This window comes from Bison bison, unplaced genomic scaffold (genome assembly GCF_000754665.1).
Source record: "Bison bison bison isolate TAMUID 2011002044 unplaced genomic scaffold, Bison_UMD1.0 scf7180017864519, whole genome shotgun sequence".
Taxonomy (NCBI): domain Eukaryota; kingdom Metazoa; phylum Chordata; class Mammalia; order Artiodactyla; family Bovidae; genus Bison; species Bison bison.
Genome location: NW_011495072.1, coordinates 3,359,313 through 3,368,186, shown reverse-complemented (window position 1 = coordinate 3,368,186; position 8,874 = coordinate 3,359,313). Strand labels below are relative to the sequence as shown.

Genomic DNA, 8,874 nt, shown 5'->3' with positions numbered 1-8,874 from the left:
CCTGGAGAATCCCAGGGATTGGGGAGCCTGGTGGGCTGCCGTCTATGGAGTTGCACAGAGTTGGACATGACTGAAGCAACTTAGCAGCAGCAGCAGGTTGGTCATAACTTTTCTTCCAAGGAGCAAACGTCTTTTAATTTCATGGCTGCAGTCACCATCTTCAGTGATTTTGGAGCCCCCCCAAAATAAAGTCTTTCACTGTTTCCATTGTTTCCCCATCTAATTGCCATGAAATGATGGGGCCAGAGCCATGATCTTAGTTTTTTTTCACGCTCCTCTTTCAGTTTCATCCAGAGGCTCTTTAGTTCTTCTTCACTTTCTGCCATAAGGGTGGTGTCATCTGCATATCTGAGGTTATTGATATTTTTCCCAGCAATCTTGATTCCAGCTTGTGCTTCATCCACCGCAGCATTTCTCAATTTCTCATGATGTACTCTGCATATAAGTTGAAAAAGCAGGGTGACAATATACAGCCTTGATGTACTCCTTTCACTACTTGGAACCAGTCTGTGGTTTCATGTCCAGTTCTAACTGTTGCTTCTTGACCTGCATACAGATTTCTCAGGAGGCAGGTCAGGTGGTCTGGTATTCCCATCTCTTTCAGAATTTTCCACAGTTTGTTATGGTCCACACAGTCAAAGGCTTTGGCATAGTCAATAAAGTAGAAGTAGATGTTTTTCTGGAACTCTCTCGCTTTTTCGATGATCCAGAGGATGTTGGCAATTTGATCTCTGGTTCCTCTGCCTTTTCTAAAACCAGATTGAACATCTGGAAGCTCATGGTTCATGTACTGTTGAAGCCTGGCTTGGAGGATTTTGAGCATTACTTTGCTAGCGTATGAGATGAGTGCAATTGTGCAGTAGTTTGAGCATTCTTTGGCATTGCCTTTCTTTGGGATTGAAATGAAAACTGACCCTTTCCAGTCCTGTGGCCACTGTTGAGTTTTCCAAATTTGCTGACATATTGAGTGCAGCACTTTCACAACATCATCTTTTAGGATTTGAAATAGCTCAACTGGAACTCGTCACTTCCACTAGCTTTGTTCATAAGGGATCTTAAAATTGAAAATGCTAAGGATACTTCTTAGGCCAGACAGTTAGATTTGAACTGAAGAGATAAGATAATGCTGCAGGTCAAATTATGATTTTGAGAAGAGATAGGCATATCATTATCTGGGGAACCGTGCCCTTCATAGACACAGAGGCTCCTCGAGCGACAACTCCAGACCCCCACCCCTTCTAAGTGCTGACTTAACCTCTTTGGCCTCTTTGGCAGGTGCTATCAGTAAATAAGGCTTCCTAGGAGTGTCTCGGAGAAGGCAATGGCACCCCACTCCAGTACTCTTGCCTGGAGAATCCCATGGACGGAGGAGCCTGGAAGGCTGCAGTCCATGTGGTCGCTGAGGGTCAGACACGACTGAGCGACTTCACTTTCACTTTTCACTTTCCTGCATTGGAGAAGGAAATGGCAACCCTCTCCAGTGTTCTTGCCTGGGGAATCCCAGGGACGGGGGAGCCTGGTAGGCTGCTGTCTATGGGGTCATACAGAGTTGGACATGACTGAAATGACTTAGCAGCAGCAGCGGCAGGAGTGTCTGCTTGATCCATTCCTAAGAGCAAACTTCCAAGGACTACCTAGGCCCCATCCTTATTTTGTCATCATCTTCATAGTGTCCAAGTACTCAGCAATGAAAAACAATAAACAAAACAATGTGTGATTTTGTGTTAAGCTGCGTTTGTAGACAGAAGAGAAGAGTGAAATCATAGTGCAGAGGACCACTCAGAGATAGCCTAAATAAAAGTTTCGCTTGAGGGAAGTAGAATTTCAGGAAAGATAAAAGAGAGCATTTCTCAGGTTCTGTTTTTGTGACTGTTAGTTTTTACTCATGGCTTGCATACTGAAACTCCTGGATGATTGATGTCAAAAAAGAAATAAGACAACGTTAGAAGGAGAAAGGCGCTCGGGCATATATTGGGACAGTATGAATTAGAGCAGCCAATTGGCTGTTAGGAGACTTATCAGCTGAAGGGAGATTAGGAATTACAAATTTCATTAATAGAAGCCTTGTTATGCAGTAATGACCCCCTGCATATCCCATCCCCCAATTAACAATGAAGAGATTGAAGTCAGTATACATTTACAACAAATCTGGGTATAGCTGGTAGCCAGTACTTCTCCTCAAAGTTTGACTTGTTCCCTCAAATTGTTATACTTCAGAAATATTCTAGCTTTGGCATCCAGAGTTGAGCTTCCTTAGATGAGGCGTACATCGTGTTCTCGCCTTTGTGCTTCATGTAATATGATGCATCTGTTGTCTAATGCATCTGCACACATCACTGTGTACTCAGAGACAAGGCCAAAGAAACAGCATGGGTTGGGAGTGGTTGTGCTTTCACAGTTTTCTCTCTGAGTTTGAAAGTGAAAGTCGCTCAGTCATGTCCGACTCTTTGTGACCCCATGGACTATATAGTCTATAGAATTCTCCAGGCCAGAATACTGGAGTGGGTAGCCTTTCCCTTCTCCAGGGGATCTTCCCAATCCAAGGATCAAACCCAGGTCTCCTGCATTGCAGGCAGATTCTTTACCAGAAGACCTTTGAGAACAAGCTGGGAATGCAGCAGAGGTATTTCAAAGTGCCCTGGGAATTTGCCCTTTGGAAATTAAAATTTTTTTTAATATTTTACTCCTCCACCAACTACTAGTATGATTTTGGGCAAGTTATATAGCCTGAGGATAGCTAATTACTCACACTTTACCCTGGGCCTCTGGATCTTCATCTGAAAAGTGGAAGGACTAGGAAAGAGGATTCTGAAGTCCTTCCACCTCCTAAGATTTGAGAATTTAATAATTCCTGAGTAGTAAAACTCAGATTTTTTTTGATCCTAGGGTAATGGGTTTGTGCACTGATATGTATTGTCCCTCAAATGGGAGATTTGCCTCACGCCTATTGTATGTTCCCAGGTGGAGACTTGGCAGGCTGGTAAACCCAAATGTAGTTTCCTTAAGAAAACTAGAAACTAGACCAAGCCACCTTGTGCATGTTCATAGGCTCCTATCATTTCCACTCATTCATTTATTCATTCATTCAACAAACATTTATTGAAGGTCTGCTATGTGCTAAGTACTAATATTTAGAACCTGATCTATGGCTTTTTGTCCATTTTCCCTTGAACTCATGTTCTTTGACAAAATAGGCAGATAGCAGCATAGGAAATGTATATTTAATCCTTCTCTTGAATGGTCAGAACTCTAAAGTCAAGTTTTCTATAACAAAATGTAATATAAGCACAAATGTAATATGAGCCAGGGAAGACAGTAGGCACCATGTGAAAAATACAGGGAGGGAGTTAGAAATAAAACATCTTTTCTATCAGGGCTTCAGTTCTCAGGGCCTCATTTCAAAGGTTCATTGCCCTTGCTTTTGGAAGTCTCTGCTTCAAGGAAGTTACATGTTTTTGTTGCCTTAATTTGAATTTTGACGAGGCAGAGTCCTGAGATCTAAATTCAGAGTGAGAGAACTTAGGATGAAATTCAGGCAGCTCTCTCACCGGACTTGGTTTGTAGAGTAGGAAAAAAAAGAAAAGGCAAGTGGAAGCTCCAACCAGCTGAGGGTAATCCCATCAGGAATTCCTGGTTGCCTGAAACTGAGTTCTGGCGCTCTCTGCTGAGGCAGCAGCCAGAGAGACAGAAGCTAATGCCTAATTTTAGGAAGCAAACAGGTTTGTTTGCTCCCCTCTTTTCTAGATGCTTTTCTACTCTACATCAGAGTTTCTTAATCTCAGCACCACTGACTTCTGGGGCTGGAAAATTCTTTGTTGTAGATGGATAGCCTGTACGTTGCAGGATGTCGAGCAGCGGCCTGGGTTCTGTCCACTAGATGCCAGCAGCACCCCCAAGTTGGGACCACAAAATTGTCTCCAAAATTTTCGAATGTCTCCAGGGGTGGCACAGAATCACCTGTTTGAGTCCCACCGCTCTAGATGCTGGTGAAAACTGAGGTGATCACTGTCTGATCAGGATATAAAGAAGAAGCCTCAAAGCTTGTGATGACATAATATCACACATGGTCAAGATGAGAGGTCCTTTCCCTGGACCATTCAAGGATAAGCATCATCTGAGAAGTAAAATAGCATTAGTTTGTTTTAAAAATAAGATGCTGACATAGTTTAGAAAAATCAGTGTCATCCAACTACATTTTTTATGTTAAAATTATGATCATTTTCTACATTTTTTTCTTGGCATTTGTCAGGTGGGAGGAGATGCCAGGGCACTTTTGCATTTTAATGAAAAGTGAATCATTTGACCCATCATTAAAATGTGTGTGTGCATGCTTAGTCACTCAGTCATGCCCAACTCTTTGCAACCCCATGGACTGTAGCCCTCCAGGTTCCTCTGTCCATGGGATTCTCCAGGCAAGAATACTACAGTGGGTTGCCATTTCCTTCTCCACAGGATCTTCCCAACCCAGGGATCATACCTGGTCTCCTACACTGCAGGCAGATTCTTTACAGTCTGAGCCACCAGGGAAGCCACTAAAATGCAGCCACCTCTAAACTATGAAGTGGCAGCACATTATCAACCTCTAACTGAATCTACTACAGTTTAATTTCTGGATTATAAAACATGGATATAGTGCAATCAGAACTTTCTAGAAACTTCCTCAGAGCAACATCACAGCAATATAGCTTAAGATTCAGAGACAAAAGAGATGCAATATCCCATTATCTCACTCCTTGTGTGGGAATGGTGAGGTCCCTGGGATATGGGGATACACTTGTCCCACATGCATTTTACTTGGTAGTATTAATACACTTCTCTGGTTCAGATGAATTATTTCTCAACTTTTAATATATGTCTTTGAAGATAAATTTATCTTGTTCATATTGAAGTCTTCTGTGGGTTGCTTTTGGCTTCTTTTTGCTTCTTGATCGTATTTGTTCACTCCTGAGTTCTAGATGTGAATTCATTTCCCCCCAGAAATATAAAACTAGGTCATATCTTGTGGTGAAATAGTTCTGCAGATTCCTGGGATTCTGGAAATAATAGCAATAAGATACCATTACAGCCATTCAGCAAACACTTATCAAACACTGAGTCTCCCTTCCACTGTATGAGTATATTTATTGTTCAGAAATGGATTTGTTTTTCTGTATTTTTATGATATTCTATTGAGGTCACATGTGTCATGGGTCACTAGAGGCAAGGAGATGACTTGAGTCTCCCCTTAAGAAAGGGGATCATCCTCACAGCAAACAGGAACTGAGAGAGGAGCTATGGGCAAGCTCCTAGATGGAAGTAGAAAGATGACTTCTATCTGAGTTCTCAAACAAGGAATGTGTGTGACCTAAAGTGTCATGATCAGTTATAATCTGTATCTCAAGTAATGATCTCTTCATTTATTAAAAAAAAATGATTTAAGGTTATCCCCTATAGTTCTAGAGAGAAAAAAATGAAGCTGTAGCTAACCAGGTGACAGTATATAACTCTTTGCATACTGCATATGAACATATTTTCATGTATGTCTTATTTTATTTAAAAAAAAAGATTGCAAATCACTGCTATAAAGGAATACAAGATAAAGATGAATAGGCTATACTTTATAGGTCAGATTATCTAGTTGTAGTATATTAAAGCTCAATTACAGTGTTATGAGAATCAAGGAAAGAAGAAATGGTTCCTTCTAATGAGATCCTCAAAGGATAATTTCCTCAGAGGAACCTCCCTCCAGTGACAACCACGGAGTTTGGAAATGATGGAAATTGGTAGGTTTCCTTACAAAAAAATCTATTCTGTACATTGCACTGTAGTGTTTGGAGAACAAGAGAAAAAATGAAAAGCAGGTCAAGAGATCCCCAGCCAAGATGGTGGAGTAAAAAGGCCCTGAGCTCATCTTTCATGGGCACACCAAATCACAGCCATTTGCAGAACAGCCATTAATGAAAAAGACTGGAATCTACCAGAAAAGATCTACAACTAAAGATGTAAAGAAGGAACTACAATGAACAGGTAGGAGAGGCAGACTCATGATGTACAAGTCCCCTACTCCAAGGTGCGTGACCCACAAACTGGAGGATAATTACCTTGCAGAGGTACTCCCCAAAGAGTGAGAGATCTGAGCTCCACATCAGGCTCCCCAGCCCAGGGGTCCTGCACCAGGAAGATAAGTCTCCAGAACACGTGGCTTTGAAGGCCAGCGGGACTTACTTTTAGGAGAGCAAAAGAGCTGGGGAAGAAAGACTTCACTGTTAAAGGGTGCACATAAAATCTCACATGCTCTGGAACCCAGGCAGAAGCAGTAATCTGATATGAGCCTGGGTCAGACCTACCTACTGATCCTGGAGAGTCTCGCAGAAAGGCAGGAAGCAACTGCACGTTACCCTGGGAATACAGCTGCTGATGGCAGCCGTTCTGGGGGAGCTTCTGTCATGTGGACACTGACAAACACCAGTGTGAGATTCTGCCTGGAGCTCATTAGCACCAAGACCTGGCCCCACTCAACAGTCTATAAGAGTCACCAGTGCTCGGATGTCTCTGGCCAAGCAACTAACTGGGCAGGGACACAGCTCTGCCCATCATCATACTGGCTGCCTTAAGACTACCTGAGACCATAGCTGCCTCTGGATGTGGCCTTACCCACCAGAGGGACCAGGGCCTAACTCCATCCACCAGTGGGCAGGTACCAGGCCTAGAATCCCCTGGGCCTGGATGCTGCCCTTCAGGAAGCCTGTTCTAGCCTCTGGGCCAGCTTCAGCCACAAGGGGGCAGACACTACATGCAAAAAACCCCACAATCCCAAACCTGCAGACAGCCTGCCTACCAGCAAGTCAGACCCTGCCCTGAGAACCAGATGGGCCCCAGCCCTGCCCTCTGGCAGGCCAACACAAACTTTGAGACACCCAGACCCTGGTCCCAACTGTATCAGGAGTGCCCCTTCCCCCTCCCCCAGCAATCCAAGACCAGCTCTGGACCCTGCAACCAGATTCCAGGACATAGCTTTGCCCACCAGTAGTTTGGCACTGACATCCCTGCTGTCACTCACCAGACAACATTACCAGAGTTCCTTGGACCCTGACTCCAGCCATCCATGACCCAACACTACCCCTGGGTCCCCCTGAGGTTCCATAGTCAGCTGCCTCTGTAGCTTGCAGCCTCAACTCATGTGGATGGCCTGGATACCAATTGGACCAGGGGCCAACCAAGCCTACTAGCCCTCCCACATAGCCTGAAACAACAGCAGGACCCATGCAACCCTCATATAAAGTACTCATATAAAGAGCATATAGTTTGGGTGATGAGAGGGGAGTGTGCTGTTGGGACACCTAAGAGGTCTCCTACAATATAGCACTTCTCCAAGGTGGGAAAATGTAACCAACCTACAAGATACATAAAAATACAAACAACTTAGCAAAATGAGGTTACAGAGCAAGGTGTTCCAGACAAAGGAACAAGATAAAACCTCAGAGAACAACTGAGTGGAGCTAGGCAATCTACCTGGGAAAGAATTCAGGGTTGTGACTGTAAAGATGATCAAAGAAATAGGGAGACAAAGAGCAAGAAGTTAAAAGTTTTTAACAAAGAGAAAATATGTAGAACAACCTAACAGAGATGAAGAATAGAATAGCTGAAATGAAAAATATACCAGAAGGAATCAACATCAGAGCAAATGAGGATGAGTGAACTGGAAGACAGTAGTGGAATCACTGATGCTGAACAGAAAAAAAATGAAATGGGAGTTTAAGAGACCTCTGGGACAACATCAAGTGCACTAATATTCATGTTACAGGGGTCCCAGAAGGAGAAGAGAGAGAGAGAAAGGGACTAAGAACACATTTGAAGACATAATAGCTGAAAACTTCTCTACTCCGGAAAACGAAATAGACATCCAAGTCCAGGAAGTGCAGAGAGTCCCATACAGGAGCCAAAGAGGAACATATGAAGACACATTATCATTAAAATGGCAAAATCTAAACATAAAAAAAAATTAAAAGCAGCAAGGGGAAAGCAACAAATAACATACTAGCAAACTCCCAGAAGGCTATCAGCTGACTTTTCAGCAGTAACTCTGCAGTTCAGAAGGGAATTGCACAATATGTTTAAAGTGGTGAAAGGGAAAAACCTACAACTAAGAACCTTCTAGCCAGTAAGACTCTCTCATTCAGATTCCATGGAGATATCAGCAACTTCACAGGCAAGCAAAAGTTCAGCACCACCAAACCAGCTTTATAAGAAATGTTAAAGGAACTTCTCTAATTTAAAAAGAAAAGGCCAAATCTAGAAACATGAAAATTATGATAGGAAAAAGCTCATAGGTTAAGGCAAACATAAAGGTAGGAAATCATGTCATGCACAAAGCTAGTAGGAAGGCTGAAAGACAAAAGCAGTAAAAATCATCTGTATCTTTAGTAAGCAGCTAAGGGACACATGAAACAATGAGATGTGAAATGTGATATCAAAACTGGTAATCAAGATGGGAGGAGAGCTCAAATGCAGAGTTGTACTTTGAAATTAAGAGATCAGCAACTTAATACAATCATGCGTATATTTTATTGGTATTTAAAAGCCTCATGGTAACCACAAACCAAAAACTTAAGCTAGGTACACAGAAAAGTAATAGGAATCCCAACATAATACTAAAGGTGGTCCTCAAATCACGAGAGGACAAAAGAAGAAGGGGCAAAAAAGCCTTAACAAAAGGAACCCCCAAACAATGAACAAAAAATGACAATAAGAATATACGTATCAATAATTACTTTAAATTTAAATGGACTAAATGCTCCAATCAATAGACATAGAGTGGCTGGATGGATAGACCTGTATGTATGTTGCCTACAAGAGACTCACTTCAGATCTAAAGACATACAGGGACTGAAAGTG

General features: G+C 42.5%; 1 protein-coding gene across 2 annotated transcripts in view; it reads right to left on the bottom strand.

The window, feature by feature from the left end:
* Window positions 1–4,487: 4,487 nt before the first annotated feature.
* Window positions 4,488–8,874, bottom strand: part of VTCN1 (V-set domain containing T cell activation inhibitor 1) — a 67,479-nt gene continuing 63,092 nt past the window's right edge. Inside the window, exon 6 of one of the 2 annotated variants that reach the window (XM_010830716.1) lies at window positions 4,488–5,033. The gene's annotated coding sequence lies outside the window, so the exon portion shown is untranslated. The remainder of the gene's footprint in view (window positions 5,034–8,874) is intronic. The other variant, XM_010830717.1, reaches the window with a different exon arrangement.